The sequence below is a fragment of the Schistocerca americana genome, chromosome 7 (assembly GCF_021461395.2).
Source record: "Schistocerca americana isolate TAMUIC-IGC-003095 chromosome 7, iqSchAmer2.1, whole genome shotgun sequence".
Lineage (NCBI taxonomy): Eukaryota > Metazoa > Arthropoda > Insecta > Orthoptera > Acrididae > Schistocerca > Schistocerca americana.
Window position 1 is genome coordinate 269016157 of NC_060125.1, and position 20410 is coordinate 269036566.

The window sequence follows — 20410 nt, forward strand, 5'->3', positions numbered from 1 at the left end:
TACAGACGCGAAATTTAACCGAGAGGAAGAAGATGCTGTGATATGCAAATGATTAGCTTTGTGGAGGATTCACACAAGGTAGGCGCCGGTGGCGACGCCTACAACGTGCTGACATGAGGAAAGTTTCCAACCGATTTCTCATACACAAACAGCAGTTGACCGGCGTCGCCTGGTGAAACGTTGTTGTGATGCCTCGTGTAAGCAGGAGAAATGCGTACCATCACGTTTCCGACGTTGATAAACGTCGGATTGTAGCCTATCGCGATTGCGGTTTATCGTATCGCGACATTGGTGCTCGCGTTGGTCGACATCCAATAACTGTTACAATATGGAATCGGTGGATTCAGGAGGGTAATACGGAACGCCATGCTGGATCCCAACGGCCTCGTATCACTAGCAGTCGAGATGACAAGACATCTTATCCACATGGCTGTAACGGATCGTACAGCCACGTCTCGATCCCTAAGTCAACAGATAGGGACTTTTGCAAGACAGCAACCATCTGCACGAACAGTTCGACGACGTTTGCAGCAGCATGGACTATCAGTTCGGAGACCATGGCTGCGGTTACCCTTGACGCTGCATCACAGACAGGAGCGCCTGCGATGGTGTGCTCAACGACGAACGTGGGTGCACGAATGGCAAAACTCCATTTTTTCCGATGAATCCAGGTTCTGTTTACAGCATCATGATGTTCGCATCCGTGTTTGGCGACATCGCGGTGAACGCACATTGGAAGCGTGTATTTGTTATCGCCATACTGGCGTATCACCCGGCGTGATGGTATGGGGTGCCATTGGTTACACGTCTCGGTCACCTCTTGTTCGCACTGACGGCACTTTGAACAGTGGACGTTACATTTCAGATGTGTTACGACCCGTGGCTCTACCCTTCATTCGATCACTGCGAAACCCTACATTTCAGCAGGATAATGCACGACCGCATGTTGCAGGTCCTGTGCGGGCCTTTCTGGATACAGAAAATGTTCGACTGTTGCCCTGGCCAGCACATTCTCCAGATCTCTCACCAACTGAAAACGTTTATTCAATGGTGGCCGAGCAACTGGCTCGTCACAATACGCCAGTCACTACTCTTGATTAACTGTGGTATCGTGTTGAAGCTGCATGGGCAGCTGTACCTGTACACGCCATCCAAGCTCTGTTTGACTTATTGTCCAGGCGTATCAAGGCCGTTATTACGGCCAGAGTGGTTGCGTTGGGTACTGATTTCTCAGGATCTATGCACCCAAATTGCGTGAAAATATAATCACATGTCAGTTCTAGTATAATATATTTGTCCAATGAATATCCGTTTATCATCTGCATTTCTTCTTGGTGTAGCAATTTTAGTGGCCAGTAGTGTATGTCTCCCGACAGTTCCGAGGCACTTCCTGTCATTCCATCCCTGCAAGTAGTAAAAGCAAGTGCCGCCGAAGTTCATCGTCGATTGTGCCGTGTGTAGGGGGATGGGGTTATCAGTGATGGTGTTGTGAGGGATTGATAGAGAAAATTTAAGGCTGGCCGCAAAGATATGCACGATGAAAGTGGTCGAGGAAGACATCCACACGTCGCTGATGAACTTGCGCAACTGGTTGACCAAATTATTGTGCTTGTGAGATGTCGGTCCATAATTTCCGAATTTCTGGAGATTCCAAGGACAATCATCTTTAACATCTTTACAGAGAGTTTAGATTAACGTACGTTTTTATGCATGTTTTATGCCAAAACGTCTAGCCGATGGTGACAAAACTGAAAGCAAGGATTCAACCTTGTTATTACTCCGGCGCGACCATGAAGAAGGGAAGGAATTTCTGAACAAAATCGTTACAGGGAACGAGAAAAGAGCGCAGTACGTAAACTCTGAAACTAAGAAACAGACAAGGATGAACGCTCTTCCTCCTAAGCATAAAAATTCAGACAGACTTCCAAAATAATGGTTTTAGTTTTTTTTGGGATTGCAAATGAGTTTTGACAGCAGACTCCATGAGAGTAACATTTGAAAATACTGTGACCCTAACGAAATTCCGAAGGCTAATCCTTCGCGACAATAAGCCACCCATTACTGCGTAGTCAAGGAAGAATTATACTAAGATCTTTTGGTTAGGAAATTTTTTTAATATCCCACCTATAGTTCAGACTTTGGCACCAGGTGACTTTCATCTCCTCCTCCAGAATGAAGCCCGGGATGGCAACTCAGCACTTCACGACGGACGATGAGGTCAACACTGCCGTTAACAACTGGCGGCTGAAGCATCAAGCGGCAACATTCTTTGATGAAAGGGTAAATATGCTGACGTCATGTTATTATAGATGTTTAGTTTTGCTGACGGCTATGTGGAGAAGTAATGTTGACATGCAAGTGTAGGTTATGTATTTAAAAATTAATGTTTTTAGGATTCCGTACCTAAATCTGTAAAAACGAAACCCTTAAAGGATCACTTTGTTGTCCATCTGTCTATCTGTCTGTATCTCTGACTGTTGAAAACAGTTTTCCACAGGAGGTATAAACATATCAAGTTGAAATTTATGTCACCTACTGCAGTCTACGGTCACATGGCGGTGTAAGAAATTGAAGTTTCTGCATAAATGCAGTCAAAATGTATTGCCAGTTATGTCACATACATACTAGATAACACATAAATCAAAACCTGCAGGGTACTTGTCGTTCGTCTGGAATCACAAAATTTTGCAAGAAGCACCATTTACAGTCCAAACAAAGGGAAAAATCCGAAAATTGTTACTTTATAATTAAACCACACAAAAAAATTGAAATTTGTTATCTGACTGTGTGTCCATCCATTACGAATCACTTCACTCAGGGACAAGTAGACACACAAGCTGAAATATGTGTCACATAGTAAGGTCTATGGTCATTGGTGTAATTATAAACGTCAGCTTCTAACTCAATTCAGACAAAAGATTCGGCCATTTATGTCGCAAACTTTGATACTCGAAAAACTCACTCTTCAAAACTGTAGAATGCTTTTCGTTGGTCTAGAGTCATGAAATTTGGCAAGAAGCAAGGTTTCACAATACAAGAAAAGAAAAAAAAATCCGAAAATTGTTAACTTATCTTTATCTCACACGAAAATTTTTTTTTGATATTTGTTATGAGTCTGTAAGTCCATTTCCTTCTGTTAAGTCCCTACTCCTTAGGAACGGTTTGACGAATCAAGATCAAATGTATGTCACTTACTGCAGTTTATACTTCTTAGGTAGAGTAAAAATATTAATCTTCTCAGTCACTGCAATCAAAAGACCATTTATGTCATATATACTGATACTCAGAAACTCAATAATCAAAACCTGTAGGATACTTCCTCTTGAAGGAAAGAAGGATTTCATAGTAAAAAAAAAAACTTGTTTATTCATAAATATACCACACGAAGCAATATTTCTTTTTTCATTTGTTATCCGACTTCAAACTAGAAATTAAAACATTCTCGATATTTTTAGAAACTATGCGACTGACATCTTGCAAGTATCAAAGTCGATAACAGGCTAAAGTCGTCGAAATCCCCGATTTATGGAATGTGTGAACTGTCTGTATATGTATTTAAGTTGGAAACTGGAGCGCGCTGGGCCTTCTCATACCTGACCGTTTTTATTTTATTTCTTTAATTTTTTATCAGCCAGTATGATGTTAACTTGAGAACAGCCCTCTCATTTTACCCCGTTGTCATCCACATTGCTCTGATTTTGTGTTTGAGTTGAACAATAACGACATAGAGATAAGGAAGAGCCGTGTCAGTTAATACGCTCATACGAGAACTGCGAGGACACCACTGTGCACAGTGCCCAATCAACCACGCGAGTATGCGCAGCCGTTATACATAGACTAGGGACAAACAATCTTCTGCTTCACAGAAAAGCTCTGTAAGAGTATATTATTGACATTTCAGACAAGAATAAGCAGCTTTATCGTTTGACAGGCAACACAGAGCACATGCAGTGGTCTAAAATCTCGCATATCCAACGACACATTGTGCAACATAGGTAAATGAGGTGGCCCTTCGTCCAGTTAAGTGCTTAATTTGGAGCAGTACACTTAACCTTCCTTCGTGTTGCATTCAGCAAAGTAAGATCACAAAGTTGAACGTCAGTTAGGAATGGTCGTCCAACTATTATTATTTAAAACTGTTGAAGAATAGTACATTGCAGAGTCAATTTCTACAGAGTTTACTTCTTTTCTTGCTTGTTCGTTTTAACGTAACGGATAGCAAAGCACTGTCATGTACAGCTATCTGTTACTTGTATCAAGATTCATGTGTCCTTTTTTAAAATTTAAATGTCAGTATACCATTTATCTTGAATCATTTCGTAGACAACATGATAATAAAAACAATATAATAGACAGGGAACGAATTGTTGTCCTAAAAGTAGGCTACCTACTCTCTTTAAATTAAATTACTTGGTCGAGAAACACTTGCAAGAATTCACAAATAACCATTCTTCTGATGTCTAACCAATTCTACCATTCATGCTCCCTACATGACATGACCAGAACATAAACACTTGTACTCAAACTCAGAGTGATCCTTGCCTGCCAAATGGTGGGTAGCAGACTGTAGGAATCGCCTGTGTGTTAGATAATGGCGACCGTGCTCAGATAGTGAAAATGGGAGTGATTCTGACTAGCTGCTAATAATTCTGATAATCAATCGTAATTAGGTAACCCTGTCACAATATTAGGAAAAGGCAGTGATTTCAATAAGCAATTATAATTAGATGAGCCTGCCAGGATTGCGAGAAATTGGAGAGAATTCTGATAAGCAGTTGTAATATATGAACCAGCCAGGGTGGCGGAAATATTAGTAATTCCGATGAGGAATTATAATTAGATGAATACGTCAGGACTGGTGAAAATGGTAGTAATTGAAGGGTTTGGTGCAAGAAGCAGGCAACTCCACTTTTTCCAGTTTGTGGCAAATTAAAAAAAACGTTTTAAAAATTCAGTTTTCACCAAAACGAAAAAATTGTCAGTTTTGTTTTAGGCTATGGGGTATCTAATACTACTGACGAGAATACACACAAATGTATGCACTCAGGTACGTGCAATAGAGTTTTGAATTTTGGAGTTGCCTCCGTTTTGCTCCAAAGTGAATGAAAAACTATTTGTAGGACCATTTTCTTCATGATTAACCTTATTTCAGTTTAAAAAACATTTATTAATAAAGAAAGTACAACATTATAGGCATAATACATTAATTCTACAGTTCTTCTTCAGTCTTCTAGCTCCCCTTCAGTCACCTCAGGATCGTTTCATGCATCTAACGTCAACTAGTCGTAAAACCACATTTCATTTTGCCCAAAATACTTTCCGGCCAGCTTTCTGACATCTTTAATCTTTTGGCCTTTAAGCGGGAGGAGACAATCATAAGCTTGATGAAGGTGGTCCATTGTCTTGAGACTCTCAGATCCTTTGCTACAAATTTGCGCATTATCGAAACAGTCATCCCTATGGTCGCACTGCATTGAATAATCCCTTTACCGATGTATGGCTGTTCATAGAGGAATATTTTGTACTTAGTGATTAAATATTTCCCTCTTTTCTTGTTCGATAATGATACGTAAGGGTCCTTTACAAAAAAATTTCTTCAACTAATCAACAAAGCAGAAAATAAATCTCTGGTCCACTTCAGTGACATGAAATACGGGGCAGGTTCTTCTGATAATGCGAGCATAGTCCACTGGAAGAAAAACCCTTTCCATCTTCCTCAAACACTTTTCTATATTACCGAACGCTCTGCCGCATGGCATAAAGCTGTGACCCGGTTCTGCAAATCGATGAACGATCTTCGTAAGGCGGCCACTTTGCACAAGGTAAAACAGGTACTGAAGTAACGAAAGATTTTTGTTTTGTGAGACACAGTTGTCGGAAAATAGGTAAAGTATTTTGATATAATCTGTTAGAACGTGGTTGATGTAATGATGTATAAATCTTCTTGGCTCATTGGGCTTCTTTTTTTCGATGGTTTCATCATAGAGATAAAAATGATGTTTTCCAGACGAAACTGCAAAGTTATACACCCACAACCGGCGTTTATAAAATGCGTCCCCAGAAGGAACTTTGGGAAGAGGCATATTTTGTTGGTAGTCGAAGCACATCTCGGTGTTATTATTACATTGTGCAAGTGCCATCTTGTCTTTAACGTCTTGATAAAATTAATCCACCCGACTTTGATGAAGTAGCTTGGCATCCTGGAGCTCCTTACGTCTCTCATCTGAGATAGAAGAGGCACTGAGTTCCTTTTGTATGTTGTCACACTTCTGACACGTGTCCGAAGCTTGGGTGCCCTAATCGGACTTGTTTCGTAAGTACCGAAAGTAAAAATCATATTCTACTGGAGATTCAGGGTACTTTTCCATGTAGAAACGATGCATTGCTTTGATAGTGAGGTCGGCAAGCAAGTATTGTCTATTGCCATTGTCTCGTCGACTGTAATGCGATTCTCGCTAGGAAAACTGTCAAGGTGACAATGGACCTTTTGCACAGATTCATATGGAATTTTGCTGGGTCTTGCATTATGCTTTCTCCTACCATCTGGTTTTGGTGTGATAGATCCGTCAAAAGAAAGTTGCTTTGGGATGTTTTCCACTCGTTTTCTGGACACACCATGCAGTGACGCAAATGCTTTTTTACAGACTCTTGCATTACTCTCACCGACTCGAACAGTACAAACATTTGAAAACGCCCTGGGATTTCCTGTTCCACTTTTTGGCCTATTTCTTTTAACAGGTAAATCTTTAATGCAACCAGCCAAATACACATCTTGGGTATGCTTAGACGTTAGGCCATTAAAAGCGTTAATAATACAATGCCTTGCTTCAACGTCAAATTTAGTAAAACACTTGTATTTGCAACTGCAACCATTACCTGTAGTTCGGCGAGACATGTTTTTTCCGCTCGTGCTCTTGTACTTATTTCCATCAACCTTCAGCTGTTTTCTTATGTTCCGTTCCCATTGTTCCTTGTGCGATCCTTTTTTTCCTCTTCAGTGGTCCAACAACTGCGTCTCTGCTTCTTGAATCTTCTGAATCAGTAGAATTCTCATCTCCACCAGGCTCGTGGTTTTCTGAAGAGTCACAATTAAACGTTCCTTCCTCTTCTGATTCACTCATATTGACAGAAACCGTGAAATCAAATGACGATGAAGTCACAAAACAGATTGTAAACCTGATAAAAAATATCCCTCACAGAGAACGCGGGATGTTTACGGCGGTCTGCTGAACAATACATAACACAACCTTCTTCCTGCTATTGTCTGGGGGAAGAACAAGCCAGCTCCCGGAACTACCTCTGTTTTCATGCAAACTCGGAGTACAGGCAGCTCCATCCATTGGATTTCTCTGAAACTAGTGGGTGAGGCTGCCTCTTTCTTGCACCAAACGAAGTGGCTTTTTTTTGTATGTGATAGAATGTTCAACTCAATAGAGTCAAAAAATGGAGCTGCCTCCTTCTTGCGCGAAACCCCTCAATTCTGATTAGCAACCATAATTAGATGAATCTTCAGGGATACAGAAAAGGGTACTCACTGTAGTTGCCAGATGACATCAGATGACTAGAGCAATTATTTTGAGGATTGCTCCATAAAATTTCGGGTGTGCAGCGGCAAAATTCGACTCCTTCTTCTAATATTTCGGCTGAATACTGTCCAGCCATCTTCAGAGTGAGCCGAGATGACTGACACTCCAGCATTTGCTCTGTCATATTAAGCCCGCAGACCGGACCACTGCGCATGCGGTCACAGATACACAAGACGCCAGTGATGTTTATCGGCGGCAGAGAGGTGTGACATGCATAGAATTAGATCTATGGTTGCGTGGTCGATTCACACGGTGATATCGATGTATCACTGAAAGCTGCACCGTCGCGATGTCTTCGTGAACTTATATTCAGAAATTGCCGGATTCCATGATTTGTCCAAGCTGAATCCGCTATCTCTACTGATTAAACTCGTCGTCAACTGAATTTCAATTGCTTCTTTCACTACTGAGTCACAGAATGATGAACTCGAGGCTAAAATTTCGGCGTTATCGTACACTATAGAGTGCCCAGTGTCAATATAGTGCTCTGCCACAGCAGATTTAGTAATTCGTAAGAGCTGGGTGTACCTGCGGTGCTCTATGCATTTCTCCTGGATTGTACGTGTCGCCTGTCCGATGTGTGAACGGCCACCCTCACAGGGGATCTTGCGGTCCCCAGGCTTATGAAGCACCAAATCATATTTAACGGAACCCAGAAGTGCTGCTGTCATCTTTCTGGGACTCAGTAGTGAAAGAAGCAATTGCAATTCGGTTGGCGATGTGTTTAATTAATAGAGATAGCGCCGGCCGGAGTGGCCGTGCGGTTCTAGGCGCTACAGTCTGGAGCCGAGCGACCGCTACGGTCGCAGGTTCGAATCCTGCCTCGGGCATGGATGTGTGTGACGTCCTTAGGTTAGTTAGGTTTAATTAGTTCTAAGTTCTAGGCGACTGATGACCTCAGAAGTTAAATCGCATAGTGCTCAGAGCCATTTTTGAATAGAGATAGCGGCTTCAGCTTGGACAAATTACGGAATCCGGCAATTTCTGTAATAAACTCACGAAGATGTCGCGACGGTGTAGCTCGCAGTGATACATCGATATCACCATGTGGATCGACCGCGCAGCCGTAGACCTAATTCTATGTTTGTCATACCTCTCTGCCACCTCTCAACGTCTCTGGCACCTTGTGTATCTGTGGCCGCATGCACAGTGGTCCGGTCCATAGGTTTAAAAGGACAGAGCGAACTGGAGCGTCAGTCACTTTGGCTCCCTCTGAATGGCTGGACGGTATTCAGCCGAAATATTACCAGAATAACGCAAATTTATGCGACTGCAAGCACGAAATTTTATGGAACAATCTTTGTGCCTCGAAAATATGAAGATGCAGATATTTAGGCGATGTTTGTAAAGCAAATATTTTGTTCAAAAGTATTCAAAAGTCTGAAATCATTTTCACTTCAAGAAAAGCACTTGATCTTACGCAAGAGAATAAGTTAAATGTGTGACACACATAGAGTGGACAGAAACATTAAATTATTCAATATTCTAGTGCACTTGCTTATTGAGCATTTCAGGTTTATTTTTATGTTTTTGGATTCTGCTCCACCACAAGAACAGCATTGCATTGTCAGGGAAAGTAAAGTGTAGAGCAAGTTTTTGCTAAATTAATATCCTCTCAAAAACTTCTGTAGATCAGAGATGTCAGATAAGAACATGAAAGATTTTCTTAAAAAGAGTAAAATCCTACAATTACATCTTGCCTAGGAGCCAAGCGCATAAACATTTAGAAGGACAAAGAGCATCAGCCCAGTTCTATATGGCAAACAATGGTAACAGAGTCGCTAGGTATGGCGGTTGGACCAGGTAGAGCTGCATTTTTGCTGGAACTGAGTCGGACAATCACCCTAAACAAGCCAAGAAATATCAGATAGTCAAAAACAACCCGACAAGAGATTCGAGATAACCGATAAGAGATTCGAGAGACAAAATCTAATCAGACATGTGCACAGGGTAATGCATGCAGGCAAGTGTCAAGCCAGACTAGTCACAGGTATACAAGAACAAATGTAATGTGTATCAAGACACAGTACAGAATAGTCTATGGAGTATAATAGTCCGACTGGCGGCTTGTGAGTATACACTCTGGGTATTCACAAATTTGTAGATTCAGGTAAATGTGAGAGAGTGAAATTAATAGCACCTGCTGTATAAAAATTATGCTTATCAACAAGTTTATACAACTACAGTCACTGCTAATAATAATAACAACAGTAATAATAATAATAATAATAATAATAATAAGATGCATAGCCTATCTGACACAAGAAAGAATTGTTTTTGTGAAATTTTGTTGTTTTGTACATAATTAAGTGCAGTTTAGAGCAATAACGAAATAATGTGTAACCTTTCACAACCAGTCTCAATAGATACCACATTTACTGAGGAAGTACATGCTAAGACTGACAATAAATTAAATATCCTAGGCAATATCTCTGATCAAGAAAGAGGAGAGATAGACCACGCATTTTATAGCAATGTAAAGGTATTCCCATCCAAGATGGGTCCAATTAAGAACTACCAATACCAGTTCAAAGTCATAGAACATGATAGCGCCCTACACCTACCCAGTACATTACAGAAAAAAAGTATTTCTCAAGTTACATAAAATGATTGATGATGGGCTGATAGAATTATTAACACTGTCTATGGACAATAGTCCACTACAAACTGTTAACAAAAAAGATGGCAGCATCCACATTACACTTGACTCTAGGCAGGTAAATACAATAACTTTGACTGTAACAGGTAGACCACAAAAGTCCACAAGAGTTAATATAAAAATTTGATGGGGTCAAACTGTTCTCACCATTAGACTTGGGGTCCAGTTTTTGGCAAATTGAGCTGACATGAGAGTGTAGATGGTACACAGCTTTCATTGCATTTGGTAGGAGCTAGACATTTAAAAGACATCTGTTCGGACTAAATATCTCCCCAGCATCATTTATATGGGGCTCGTAACAGTTCTAGACAAGGAATTACAACAGAGATTAACTTGCTCTGTAGATAATATTTTGATAGCAGAGGGAACATGGTATGAAAACAACCAAACATTAAGCAAAGACCTTCCAAACTTAAAACATCATGGGATAATAATAAATATAAACAAGTTCACCTTTCGGACATGAATGGTACAATTTCTTGTATGTCCCTTTTCACCAAAAGGAATTGCCCCAGACTCAGAGGAAACAGAAGAAATTAGAGAGTATGACACATCCTGCCATCGAAAAAGACTGTGAGGACTTTCAGAGATTGTAAATCTATAAAAAAAATTATATCAATTGACGCCCTGGCCACACTACTCTTAAGTGCGCTTACAGGGAAAAGTTCACCCTGGCAGTGGGAAGAAAATCTGATGAAGAATTTAAGAAGTTAAAGGTAGCATTATTAGCAGTGCCGATTTTATCACATCCAGACCTAATGTAGCATTTCTGCAAGGCAACAGGCAGCGCCAAAAACAGGACTGGGACTGGTCATATATCAACAATTTGAACTAAAAGGGCAAATGATTCATAAAACCATTGCATTTGCAAGCAAGATATTATCCAAATGCGAAAGAAACTACTCCAAGACAGAGCTAGAAGCCTTAACAACAGTATGGCGATTTAAAAAACTTGAATTCTTTTAGGCATAAAAACTAGAGTTTACACTGATCAGATCACAAAGCATCAGAATGGTTATTGATGGCGAAAATAATGTATGGCAGACTCACCCGGTGTGCACTTAGCCTATAAGAATGCGATATCATAGCAATTTATGTACCTGGGGCAACAAATGTAATACCAGATGCCTTACCATGTTCGCCAAGGCGTAGCAAAAACAGCATAAGGCAAACTCCACAGGAAGAACATTTCTCAATCTACTATATGAGAAATGCACCATTTGAAAACTTTGTCACTAACACTTGCAACAATGTAAAGCAGAACACGGCAACAATACAGAAATACTTAAGATAAAATATGGACCATTTCTCTACCAAATGAAACACATTTATTACATCCACCTTAGTTATGGCCTTTTTGGACCAAATAAATGCCTTCTCAAAATCCAATGGTCATGACACTTCACGCTAAAAATGTAACATTGTAAACAAGGCCCCCATGTACTTTATAATGCCAATAAATTGTAACGATTCACTGCGACACACCTGATGGCGCCTCTTCCTCATCATCAAAGGGGTACAAATACATTTTTGTGGAAATAGAACTAATTTCAAAATGTGTAATCCTCACACCTTCGAAGGAAACTACAGGAAGGAACATAAGTAAAGTACTGACACAGGATTTTCTGAAATAAATAGCATGAGTTCAGAAGCTGTTGTTGGACAATATACCACAATATAGGCTGATTCAATTGTGAGCCACACCAAAAAGGCACAGAATTAAACCTGTATATATTTGGAAGTATCCTAATTCTAATCCATCAACAAGCCCAATGAAGGTTTTAGGGCCTTATGCTACCTATATTGCAACAAAAGGCACAACACTTGGTATATCCATTTCCAAAACTTCCACGACACGATAAATGAACTGCTCATACAACAACTCAGCTACCACCCATAACAGTTCTAAAATAAGACAACGACCACCAGAGATAATTAGAGAAATAATAAAATTACCACCAAACCCATGACAACACAGACAATTCAAAGCACAAGCAGTACATAATACACTGTGGGAGTATGAGCTGAAAAAATGGAGCAAACAGAAATGCAACTAGGTTAGAATTTAAAATAGACCAAAAGGTACTAATCAAAACACATTTGTTGTTGAATAAGCAAAAACAATATTCTCACAAATTCTTTCTTGCATATATGGGACTGGTCGAAGTCTTTGGTGTTGCTCATGTGAACACAGTAGAGCTGGTCAATCCTAAAACACAAAAGTCACTGGGAGTGCATCATATAAGCCATCTCAAAGCATATCAACAATAGTTGCGTAATTTATGATTAGCAAAGCTAATATAGAATAAATTATGGTAAAAGTGCAAATGATTGCCACGATTTTAAGGTAAAATGTACCATAATATACTGTGGATAGGAGACAACAATTGGATCATCAACCATTAAATAACACATCATACATAGTATATTGAAACAGTAGTGAAAGAATAAGCTGGGAAAAAGGGAGGAAGACAATGCTAACAGCATAATGATGTAACTCGGAATCTGCAATATTTGTTAACAAGTGGGTTCATAAAGATATGTAATGTTGCTTAGGGGCTATATATTTACATACAGAGAAAAGAGAACTGATGTGAATAAAACAATCTACAGGATGTTAAATTTCTGAATCGACAGTTTAAAGGATATGTAACTAAACAAAGGTTAAGAGACCAAAGTCAAGAGCTCGCTGATGAAAAGGTAGTGAGAGTCATCATAATAATATAAAAATAGATTGGTGATAGGGTCACAAGTATCAATATGTGAAGTATATTTTGTACACATATAGCGATTGAAGGTATAAAACAATTCTGGGCTGACAACAAAGGATACGAAATCCCAGTACTTAATAGGGCTCTTCAGGATGGAAGGACCTTAATTAGTACTAATTTGTTGGGCAGGATGGACCACAAATGAAATGTTATGGTTAGGGGAAAATAAAGTACGGCTAAAATGGCGGCAAAATATGTTATGTGACGGGAAATGTAGAGTAAGGAGGATTAGACCAGGAACTGCAGAGACAATACATGTTGCCAAAAGTGCATCTGTAGATGAATACACATGATGTATGCAAATCAAACTGATTTCTATTTTATAGGGGGACATGAATCAATTATAAAAAAAGAGTTTGTATGTATAAATATGAGAAGAAGGTATCTAAATAATAGATAAAACCAACACAGTAAGTAAAAATACAGGTATGTGAATCAGTTGGATGATCAGATCTAATAAAGGGAAAACTACCAATGCTACTAATACGCCAGGAAGAGACAATTTTCAGTTAAAAAACGTACAGCTGGAGAACTGATGGACGATCATCAATGTGGTTGGAGAGAAGACACGACCAGAAAGTAACTAAGAACTTACACAGCATGCACAGCTAATAAGAAGTAGTAAAGTAATACTACCTGCATGAAAATTATAACCATAATCTTAGTCATGGTGAACACCTTTCACTGAACTATGAAGATGAGGAAACCTGATAGCATTAAAGGGTATGGAAGCTTGAAGAATCAGCCACCCTATGTATAAAGTCTAAAATGAAGGGCAACAGGTGTAATGGAGTTAAGTTCTCTTAGCAATTTTACATATAACCTCATATAAAAGTCATTGTTTTTCAGAGTGACATGTAACTTAAAATTAGATTATCATACAGATTAAATGTAAACTTTGTACACAACATGAACTGTGGACACTAGCAAGAGGGCAACACTGTTTGAACATTGAGCCAGGGACGCAACGATCGTGGGGCAACAGAACAGAATATCAAGGAGAGAGTGCAGGTAAAACATGGAGACATCGATGACCCATGATGGTAGCAAATGAAATGATATTTTATGAGCAATAAAATACAGGCAATGGATCAAATAGGGGCAGTATGAAGGCGAATGAAATCAAGAATGAGGGCATGGAACATTGCTTCAAATTGGAACCACACAGAAGGACAACAGCCTGAAAAACGATTCATTCAAGTAACAGCAGGTATAGGAACAGGAGTACTACACAATAGCATGATGCTGAGGAAACAGTTACCAAGATCACCATGAACATCTGTTCAGGTCTTTCAAAATCCCATATAAAACCTGGAAAGTAACCCAAGGAAAAAATTGTATGTTACAAATGTCGAAAAATATGATCTCAATGTCACCTGAAGTCAGTGTATAACGTATGCCTGATGTAATATACACCTTGTAAACTTTAATAATTTTACTTACATATATGCTTTGTAAACTTAAATTATTTTATGTAAATGAATAATTTTGTATCTTTAATTATCATATGTAGATATAATCATTGTAGCCCTTAGTTATTTTATAGATGTATGTCGTGTTAACCATCAAGAAGGTTGAATTTAATAATATTTCATGTACAGATACAGTGAGATAAATATTTTAAATGCACATGTAATGTGAAGGACTGGCAGAAAATAATATGATTCATTAGACAAAGGTTTCCTCAACTTCAACCATATACATCATCGTTCCTGATAAGTGGAATGAACGTGAGCTCTGTTTTTCACAAATTTTAAACATAATTACTGATTCAAGTGTGAAAAAGACATTCTAGTGTAAATACTTTTAAATAATCATCAAAAAGCTGAACAGTAGTTGTGGACACTTTCTATGAACACTTCTTTGAAACTTTATGTATTAAAGATAAATAATATTGAAAGACAGCTCACCTTAACTTACAACAAAGAAGTTGAGGAAGATGGATCAGTTACCAAATTGAGACACTTACCTGATATGGCACTGCTGTCATAAATCCCTCAACCCCTGACTAAACCCACCACCAAATTAACTAGGAAGGGAGAGGTTATGTAATGTGGCAATCCATTTCTACCATCTTCCATAACAACAGATAAGGTGGCAGCCCATTTTACCTCCTTCCGTGGGCATCAACTCAATGAGATGATTCGAATAATATGACACATGTCATACTTCGTGTGTAACAGACTTAATTTGCATATCAAATGATAATGAAAGTGTACATGGCTGAATGAAATGCAATACTAAGTAAGCCCTTTTCCCATTTGCTTGCACATATATTTTGGTGGCAATGCAGACCTGAAACAGCTTCAATTTTCTTTAAAAGCCACTTTGGAGACCCATGTCAAAGGATAGGGGTCAGTCACAACCATCATGGCTGAAGGGACACAGTGTGGGTCTCGACAGAATCGCATAGCTTGTTTTGTCACAGGAGGTGGACGATGTGTTTACTGTCTCACGTGTCCCAAGGGGGAGGCAACTGTGCACTTCACACTAATTTGATGGGCCACATTTTTAGAGGCAGAAAAAGAAATACATAGTTAAAAAAGCATGCAGCACTGTTGTGAACAGGCATTATATATATATATATATATATATATATATATATATATATATATATATATATACTCCTGAAAATTGAAATAAGAACACCGTGAATTCATTGTCCCAGGAAGGGGAAACTTTATTGACACATTCCTGGGGTCAGATACATCACATGATCACACTGACAGAACCACAGGCACATAGACACAGGCAACAGAGCATGCACAATGTCGGCACTAGTACAGTGTATATCCACCTTTCGCAGCAATGCAGGCTGCTATTCTCCCATGGAGACGATCGTAGAGATGCTGGATGTAGTCCTGTGGAACGGCTTGCCATGCCATTTCCACCTGGCGCCTCAGTTGGACCAGCGTTCGTGCTGGACGTGCAGACCGCGTGAGACGACGCTTCATCCAGTCCCAAACATGCTCAATGGGGGACAGATCCGGAGATCTTGCTGGCCAGGGTAGTTGACTTACACCTTCTAGAGCACGTTGGGTGGCACGGGATACATGCGGACGTGCATTGTCCTGTTGGAACAGCAAGTTCCCTTGCCGGTCTAGGAATGGTAGAACGATGGGTTCGATGACGGTTTGGATGTACCGTGCACTATTCAGTGTCCCCTCGACGATCACCAGTGGTGTACGGCCAGTGTAGGAGATCGCTCCCCACACCATGATGCCGGGTGTTGGCCCTGTGTGCCTCGGTCGTATGCAGTCCTGATTGTGGCGCTCACCCGCACGGCGCCAAACACGCATACGACCATCATTGGCACCAAGGCAGAAGCGACTCTCATCGCTGAAGACGACACGTCTCCATTCGTCCCTCCATTCATGCCTGTCGCGACACCACTGGAGGCGGGCTGCACGATGTTGGGGCGTGAGCGGAAGACGGCCTAACGGTGTGCGGGACCGTAGCCCAGGTTCATGGAGACGGTTGCGAATGGTCCTCGCCGATACCCCAGGAGCAACAGTGTCCCTAATTTGCTGGGAAGTGGCGGTGCGGTCCCCTACGGCACTGCGTAGGATCCTACGGTCTTGGCGTGCATCCGTGCGTCGCTGCGGTCCGGTCCCAGGTCGACGGGCACGTGCACCTTCCGCCGACCACTGGCGACAACATCGATGTACTGTGGAGACCTCACGCCCCACGTGTTGAGCAATTCGGCGGTACGTCCACCCGGCCTCCCGCATGCCCACTATACACCCTCGCTCAAAGTCCGTCAACTGCACATACGGTTCACGTCCACGCTGTCGCGGCATGCTACCAGTGTTAAAGACTGCGATGGAGCTCCGTATGCCACGGCAAACTGGCTGACACTGACGGCGGCGGTGCACAAATGCTGCGCAGCTAGCGCCATTCGACGGCCAACACCGCGGTTCCTGGTGTGTCCGCTGTGCCGTGCGTGTGATCATTGCTTGTACAGCCCTCTCGCAGTGTCCGGAGCAAGTATGGTGGGTCTGACACACCGGTGTCAATGTGTTCTTTTTTCCATTTGCAGGAGTATATATATATATATATATATATATATATATATATATAAAAGTGCTAGTAAAGATCTGAGCCTGTAGAAGAACACTCTCTCACTGGCAGAACAGTCTGAAAATTTTGAGGGACGGGACATTGCACCCTTTACGTCACTTCCATGCGGAGGTGGAGTTAGCGGATAGAACCACCGACAGTAATGTTTTAAGAGTGGGAGAAATAATTCCTGTACGTCGTATTCTGGTTGGGAGACTCCAGTATGGAGGGAGGCAATGTTCACATAGAGGGGAGAGGTAGCTCGATACGTGCAGTTTGTAGACAAAAAAGGGCTGGGTCTCTCCAAACCGTTGTGTTGATACATGGAGTGCTTAATGCTCTGTGGGGCGTGGAAAGAGATTTATTCTGTGGTCACTTCGATCACAATAGACTCTAAATAGGTCAGCATTAAATGAGCTGCAAGCCTCATGTATTCTCCGGGTGGAGACATCGAGAAGAGACGTGTTAGTTAATACATTCTTGTGAGAACTGCGACGGTATCACCGTGCACGTCACCCCACTAACCAGGCGAGTATATGTCGCCATTATAGACAGACAAGGGATAGTAAGGCTTCTGCTTCACCGAAGAACTCGTAAGAGTATAGGACTGACGTGTCACTCAAGATTAAGCAGTTGACAGGCAGCCCAGCGCAGACGCAGCTGTCTGGCATCCTGCACAGCCAACGACACATTGTGCAGCAAATGGAAATGACGCATTACAGCCGCACAAGGAGTGCGTTACATATGATGCTGTCACAAGCGTGCCTCTTTGTCCAAGGTCAGCGTCCAGTTTGGAGTAGTATACTAAACCCTCCTCCATGTTGTGTTCAGCCAAGCAAGATCATGATGTTGAATGTCAGTTAGGAATGGTTGTTCAGCTACAATAATTAACGTTGTTTAAGTATAGTATATTGTAGAATCCAGTTCTGCAGAATTTAATTCTGTTTACTGAAACACGTATGTAACGCAGCAGCGATGGCGAGGCATTGTAGCATCTGTGACCAGAGAGTATGCGCTTGACCGCGCGAGTGTTGCGAGCGGTTCTCAGTCAGTAGTAGTCTTTGCGAGTTAGTTGTCGCTATGCAGAGTAGCAGTCAGTCAGTCGTTGCGAGTCTGTAGCTCTGTCTAGTTGAGAGCAGTACTCAGTCTGTAGTCGTCATGCAGAGCGGTCGGTCAGTAGTAGCAGCCCAGTGCGGTTGTGTGATGTAGGCGGTCGGCAACAATGGTCAAGATGAGGAATAAGGTATACTGTTAATTAATATAATCATTAGATAATGAAAAATTTTATTTATTGTAATTATTCTCCAACAAGTCTCCCAATAATAATTTTTTATTTCAAAAGCATTTTCTCAAAAGTTTAATTTTTTTTGAACTAAAGATCTCGTTGCACTTCCCATTTCATTCCACTTCTTTTTGAAGAAAAATTTCACTAGAATTACAAAAAAAAGGAGAATATTATCCAAGTGGTGCGCAACAACAAGAGCAGATATGTGACATCCATTTATTCTGAGGTAAGACTTTAATTCTGATTGTTTTTACACAGGGCCAAAAACCGATATTTCGGTTTAATTGAATTTTCTTGTCACTGAATGGACTTTAATTTTTTGAAGGATTTATAATTGAGTCAGATTGCGAATTTCACATTTGTTGCCATTGTCAGTACATTTGATTGTAGGCAGGTTACGCATAGAGCCATGTCCATCAGCATTTCTAATTAGTATCGTTATTTTCTTTAAAAAATTGCGGTGGGGAGGTTACACTTGGCGACACCCAGTCCAGGATCGTATTTCGTTGAGAGTCTTTTGAGCGACAGTCAGATATCTGCTCTTATTTGCTTAGATAATTAGGATTTGGCGCAACGCTTTTAATAATATTGTGACTTTCTTTCTACAGGTCAACGGCAATTTGCTGCTTTGTTGTATTTGTGTGTTGCTTTTGCTTTGTGCTTATTTGCTTTGTGAAAAATTTTGACTATTGTAAAAATGCCGCGAAAGACTGTGAATAGTGTATCGCGAAGTATTGTGAATGAAATTACCGACTTAAACAACGTGACCGATAGTAATTGTGATACGCAACGTAATGATGACAATCCTGCGTTCACTAACAATCAGTGCATTCCAACCACTAATGATGACTTTCACCTTAATGATGAACAAACGAACTCAATTGTCTCGTCTGTTAACTTGACGACAATTGATGACGCAGAATGCTCTATGGTAATGAGCGCTGTAGAGCTTAACACACCCGATTTGGAAAATTCAAGTAATGTACAGTCAAATCTGTCTAATGAAAATGAACAGATCACACAAAGTAGGACAGATGTATTTAATTCCGAAACAATGACGGATAGTATACATTTGACTGACAAACCTTTTTGTAAATTTCAGAATGACCAAATGGTTACAGAAAGTGAAACAATTCCAGATCCACTATTGAACAGTACAGATAATAGAAATGGTAATTTTGGCTCGGATCCAATTATGGCATTTTTGCGGGAAAATTTCAGACAACAGAGTGAAGATTTTAAACAACTTAGGGAACAGAACAAACAAGATAACGAAAATCTTAAACAACAACTCAATGAACAGGTCAAACAACTTAGGGAAGATAACAAACACTTAAATGAAAAACTTGACAATAATGACGAAAATTTCAAACAACTTAGGGAAGATAACAGACAGCTTAGTGAACAAATTAGAGACGTTGCCGCGCAGTGCCATGACACTAAGGAACAATTGCGCGTGGAAATTGAGGCTTGTTCTCAAAAAAATAGCGAAGAAATTAAGTCTGTTGCGCAAGAATTAAGAGAAATGCAAACAGCCGCAACAGAAACACTCAGAGACGAAATTAGCGGAGTCGCTAAACAATGCTCTGAAAAAGCTGCACAATTACGGGACGAGTTTAAAGCAATGACGGTAGAACTTTCGCGCACTATGGACGCAAAGATAGACGCGAAATTCGAACAGCAGAACGCTCAGATTAACGAGCGCTTTAGTCAGCACATACAGAACAGTGATACGCGTTTCCGCAGATTTATTCAAGATCAAAACAAAGTAAAACGACAAATCATGGAAACAATCACTGCACAGAGACAAGAGGACAAACGTAAAATATTCGCGAAAGCGAAGACGTATGTAGACAATAATATTACTACAGTGTCCGACAAAATTAATACCATAGAACAATTGAACGCGGAATTACGGGATGAAATTTCTGATCTTAAAGCAAAAACGGATACACACACAGTAAATATTCAAACAGTGACAGATAGATTTGAACAACTAGATCTAACACAGGATTGCGATGTCATCAAAGCTGATGTTAAAAAACTGAGC